A 6,177-nucleotide genomic window follows, 5' to 3' on the forward strand; every position below is an offset into this window, starting at 1 on the left:
AACTGATGAAAGGTTCCAAAGATCAGGCTCCTGTCACCTGAACTTGCTCCAACTTTAGTCTTAAGAAAGGAACAACCAGACATCATGGGCCAAGATATGAAACAATATGACAAACATAACAGCACCCATAAAATATTCTTCCTTTAAAACAAAAAACCCACAACTGGTAGATTGGCTAAAATGTACAAGACTGACAACATAAAGTGTTGACGTAGATGCAGGACAACTTCAACTCTCATACTTTGTTGGTAGAAATGTAAATTAGTCGAATGTTTTGGAAAACAGTTTGAGCCCCCAAAATAAAACATGTGTCCACACAAGGATCTGTTCAAGAATGTTCATAACAGTCTTTATCTGTAATAACACCAAACTGGAAACAAACCAAATGTCCACCAATAGTAACGGGTAGACAATCAGTACCATATTCATACCATGGAATATTACTTCACCAATAGAAGAAAGGACCTCTGATATACACAATAACATGGATGAATGTCAAAAACATTAAACTAGTGGAAGAAGCCAGATATAAAGGAGAATATATGGCTGCATTAAAAGAAATTCTAGAATTTCCAGAACACTTGCAACAATTTCCACAGCCATTAGCAGTGTTTGATAGCCTTGTTTCAGTACACCCACATCATCACTAAGGTTTATCAATTCCTAAAATCTAGTTAATTTATGGGGTAAAAATAACTTCTCCTTGTTTTAGTTCACATTTCCTGTTTCCTAGTAAAATAAAATCTTTTTCATTTTCATGGGGTTTTTTGTTTTTTGAAAATTATTTTTTCTTCTTGAAAATCATTGATCAATTTTTTTCTTTTTTCTATTACTGCCATGTTGTTTTCCTTAATGACATAACAGTTCTTTATATATTAAGGTCATAAACATTTTGTAATATTTGTAGCTAGTATTTTTTCTCATTTTGTTGCCTTTTGAGTTTATTTCTTTTTTGAGGAACAGAGCCTTCTTCTGTTATAATAGCCAAATTCATTGCTCTCTTCCTTTGAGATTTACCCCATACTTTTATCTCCACAGGTAAAGAAACAAATATGTTTGCCTAAATTTTCTTGTAATTTTTAGAATTTAATTTTAAATAAAAAGTTACATTCATCTAGTTTGACCTTGGTATTTGATGTTAGGTATGAACCTCTTTATCCTTTTTTGTATATGTAGACAATTCTGGATTACTTTTTATAATTCATTCTTCTATATCTTTTAACATATGCCATTCATATATTAAGAACATATAGAGTAGGGTCCATTATGGACTAGTTAATTATTACACAGAGCTATGTATCTATTACTAGGTGAGTGCCACACAGTTTAGATACTTGCTGCTATGTATTGTAATATTTAATATGGCTTATGTTTCTACCTACTTATCTTTGAGAAGTTTGTTAGCTTTTATTATCTATTTTATTCTCCAAACACTTGCTGACTATATTCTGTTTGCCAGGTACTATGCTAAAAAGTGGAGATAAGTTTTGAGTTTTCATGTAGAATTGCATGAGCATTATAACAACAGGAAATAACTAAAATAGCTAATACTTAGTGCTTCCTATATGCCAGGCAGTATTTCTGTGTTTTACCTATACTAACACATTTAATCCTCTAATCATGTGAGGTAGGTACGATTCTACTCTTCTTTAGTTATGATAAAAGTGGACACAGACAGTAACTTGCCCAAGGCTGCACAATTAGTAAGCAGCAGGGCCTACATCCAAAACTGGACAGTTCTAGAAATTGGAACCTCTTACACTGAAGATGGCAATGTAAAATGGTGCAATTACTGAAAAACAGCTCAATGGATCCTCAAAAAGGTAAATATAAAATTACCATGTGATCCAGGGGCACCTGGTCGGTTAAGCATCTGATTCTTGATCTCAGCTCAGGTCTTGATCTCAGGGTTGTGAGTTCAAGCCCCACATTGGGCTCTACGCTGATGCTTAAAAAAAAAAAAAAAATTACCATGTGACGCAGAAATCCCCCTCCTAGGTGGATACCAAAAAATACTGAAAATAGGTCTTCAAACAAATACTTTCACACGAACGTTCATAACAGCCCTCTTCACAAGAGCCAAAGGTAGACATAACCCAAATGTCTACCAAATGATACGTGCATATACAAAATACAGCGTGCCCTTACAAGGGAATATTCTTCAGTCATAAAAATGAAGTACTAACATGCTACAACATAGAGAATCCTGGAACACATGCCAAGAGAAAGAAGTGAGACACAATAACCAGTCACATATTGTTCTAGTTCCATCTATACAAAATATCCAGGATAAATAAATAGAAAGCAGTTAGTGGTTTCTAGGAGCTGGGGGAGGGGGGAAGGATTGGAGGATTGGTTAATGGGTACAGGGTTTCCTTTCAGGGTGTTGAAAATGTTTTGGAAGTAGAGAGAGGCCATGGTTGCATAACACTGGGAATGTGCTAATTCCACTGAATTGTACGTTTGAAGATGGTTATTAATTTCCTATCAATTTTACCTCAATAAAAAGGGAGGGCGGTTCGTTTTTCAAGATCTCGTTCTTGACCATCCACTGCCATGTAGAACGAAGAGTCGCGACCCTAAGCTTATCTGTTCCTGACGGTCAGAGGCAGCTTGAGAGGGGAGCTGATGCTGGACCGCGGTCTGGAAGCATGAGAGGGGTTCACCGGACAGACTGTGTGCGTGTACGTGGGGGAGGGAAGAAGGGCAAGGCAGAAACATCCTAGGAAGGCAGAAGAGTTGGTGAAAATGTATAGGCAGAGGAAGCGAAGGTAGTTTGGTGACAAAATAAAAGGAAAGAGGGCAACGTCAGACAGGAGGTTGACAGATGATATTAATGCAACACCTATTTACCAACTACACGTTTTCAACGGTCAGAGATTGGACATTTCCAGAGCTATCTTCGGGAGCCGTGTACACTCGTGTAGCTGTAGGGCACTTCACAGGGGTGTCCAAACACACTTAGCTGCCGAAGCCCCGTACGTAGCGATGTGTTGCTTAGACGTACTTGCAGTGTTCGAGCCAGCTCTCAACACACTTGAACACACTTTCTACAAAGGTATTCACTTACCATGCATGGTTCTATACACACACCATCTTAATTTTTACTTACCTGTAGCAGACATTGTCAGTGCCCTTCACACATCCCTTTGGCATGGACCGTTTCCAGACCAGTTGGCCCAACTTCCAAATGCCATCCCTGAGTCTCCCTGACTGTGGTCTTCCTTTGCCACAAGACTGTCTACTTTGCATTTTCCCCTCAGGCCTGAAATGCTAGGAATTATACCCCTCAGAGGCAGCCTTCCACAAATGGCCGCTGGGAGTTGTCAGATACTTACCCCAATAGCTTCTCCCCTTCAATAAGTGTGAGGGGCCTTTTCAACACAGTCTTTCAGAGTCCCAGGGAGAATTCAGCTCCAGATGCTTATGGTGGCAGTTTGCTTGATAACACCCCCTTGGATCACTTCCTTCTGTCCGTTGTCTTATTTCTCAGCTCCCCTACTTTCCTTCAAATCCTTGTCTCAAGGTTTCGTCTGCTTGGGGAGAAAGGCCATGTAAGACAAGCACAGATTTCATTTCAAATGTACTTCCTCGGTCCATTCTTTAGAGTCTAGTCAGGAAAGGAGAACCCACACGAGACTGTTCAGATACGGGGGATTTAATGCAAGGAAGTGTTACCAAGAGAGAAGGGGTGAACCCCAGATATGAGAAGCTACTCTTCCCTCTGGCTTGAAACCGGTATCCCACCCTGGAGCACAGACAAGTAACCCTCAGGGACGTCTTCCCTGATTCCTAGACAAGGTAACAACCTCTCCTTATCTGCTTTAGCTTTTATTTCTGTGAATATGATTCACGTCTCTCTTCCCCACTAGATTAGAAATCCAAGAGAGTAGGAGCAACATCTGTGTTTTGCTCACTGTGGTACTCCCAGAGCCCAGCACCACGTCTGGCACCACAGGGAACTCACAAAATACATGGTTGAGGGAAGGACTCAACAGCATTGTGTGGCTGCGGGCTCGGGCTGGCCCGTGAAAGCCAACTGGGCGATTCTCTCCCTCACTCCATATTCAGGGATGTCAGGTTGACAGTTTAAAACTAACTGTTGTGGGAGCATTTACACCAGAGACATTGGCAAACACAAGTAATGGCTGTTTTGTATTTCATTGTTATTTTGTGTGGGGGTTCTTTTTCTTTTCTTTTCTTTTCTTTTTTTTTTTTACAGTTTCTCTTGTTTTATGTAGCTACTAGAAAGTTAAATAACACATGTGGCTCTTGTTACATGACCAGCCAGCACTGCTTAGAAGAGGGAGCAGAGCCCTGGTGTCCTTCAGAGAAGCCACCCTACCCTCTTCCGGGGTCGAACTCTTCACAAGCATTCCCCAGCGAAGTGGCCCAGCAAACGAATTCTTCTCAATCCCAGGAATACATTTGTGGTACGTTGACAGTAAAACTAGTGTATTAAAGAGGTTTCATTTCTCTCAGTGACCTCTTACAAACACGTATCGCTAAAATGTTACTGACATGCCGTCCAAATTTCCTCTGAGACTCATCCGAATGAGCTGTGGGCTCTAGTCGTCTGCTTTCTGCCTGCTTCCTTAGGGACACTCACACAGTTCACTGCAGCCAGGTCGTTCTTTTAGGGCCATTCGCAGCAGTGCATGAAATGTGTATTGTCGGGCTAACACCAGGAAAGGCACCTCTCCTTCCAAGGTTAATGTAGGTTAAGACTCCAGAAGGGAAAGCATCACCACCTGGCGCCCAACCCAGATTCAACCATCCAGCGTTAGTTAGATACAGCCTCCTCTGGAGAGCCATGAGCGTGATGGTGTGAGTTATCCCAAGTCAAGTCTTCCTGGTTTACTGCAGGGAAGCAGCATTCCCCAGTTAACACAGGCTGTATTGCTGCAGACGCTCTCGCTACTCCGCTGTAAAGCTCAAAATGACTGAGTGAAGCTCCAGAGTCCACTGAGGCATTTTATTTGAATGTATGCATTACATCCCTAGGAAAAGAATCCCAGGACTTTCCCTCCTGTGTGTTTTCGTCTTGTTTCTTCACGGTCCGTGATGCCCACTGAGGTTGTCAGTACATAGTGAAACCAAACTGTGGGATGCGAGCGGGTTGTTCTGCCATTTTCCTAGATCTTTCAGTTGTATGTCCAATCTGGGGCTGATCACTCCCCGCTTGTTTAACTTGCCCGTGAGGTTCACAACAATGTTCCCAGCTCTGAGATCATCAGTGATTCCAAATTCACCAAGCTAACCGTGCTTCATCATCACAGTGAGAAACCGGATGATGACTTTGGAGCATGGCCTCTCTTTTCAGCATCGTGAACGCTCGTGAGAACATCTGCCAGGACCTTCATGCGCACCATTATGGCGGCACGGAAAGATGGCGGAAAGGGGTTTATTTCGTTGTTAAACATTTACCAGCATACCCCCTAAGTGAATCCTGCCTAACAATGGAACACGTGCAAGGCATCCATTTCCATGGCTTAATTAGGAAAACTTTCACTGAAGGTCTTAGCATCCGGCTGTATTTGTGCAAGGAAAGAAAGAAATTTTCATGCAGTTTTTCTCCTAGGCATGACTGGCTCCGTGTGACTTCAAGGACGTCTGCTACAGATGGTTACTGTTCCATTATTTAACAAGTAACAAGAATCAGAGATTGCAAGTCGGGTTGGCACCATGCTCACCGCTCCCAGCATTCACGGACATGTGTGGTTCTGGCCCCACAGCCCTCTCAGCAACAAGGCAGGACTGAGAAAGGCCTCCAGCCGAGCTGTCTTTCAAACCTCTCCAAGTCCAGGCGGGTGCTGTTGTGACTGTAACCTTTCCCTAAATTCAATATTTGAATGTGAATGTATTTTTGTGCATAGGGAAGGGAAGGCTTTCCTTGATGCTCATGTTTTTCCTTATAAGTGCCCAGATACACTGCAGAGAAACTAGTCACTTCACCTACAAGAACACTGAAATTACTTTTATGGAACAGGGAGGTTTGGAAGCGTTAGAACATCTCCCAGGACTGCTCTCTGAACCAATCACTGCGGTCAGGTTCTGGAAGAATACATTAGAATGGGAGGAAATGGTCCTGAATATATATTAAATTTAAAAGCAGTCATCTTTTTTTTTCATTTCCAATCTATAGAAAAACTGGAAAATATACATTTTTCTCTTGCA

General features: G+C 41.8%; 1 pseudogene; it reads right to left on the reverse strand.

Annotated features, from left to right (window-relative positions):
• Positions 1 to 5,000: 5,000 nt before the first annotated feature.
• LOC113256553 (40S ribosomal protein S15a-like) lies at positions 5,001 to 5,375 on the reverse strand (annotated as a pseudogene).
• Between the last annotated feature and the right edge of the window lie 802 nt (positions 5,376 to 6,177).

The sequence above is a fragment of the Ursus arctos genome, unplaced genomic scaffold (genome assembly GCF_023065955.2).
Source record: "Ursus arctos isolate Adak ecotype North America unplaced genomic scaffold, UrsArc2.0 scaffold_14, whole genome shotgun sequence".
In the NCBI taxonomy this organism is placed as follows: Eukaryota; Metazoa; Chordata; class Mammalia; order Carnivora; family Ursidae; genus Ursus; species Ursus arctos.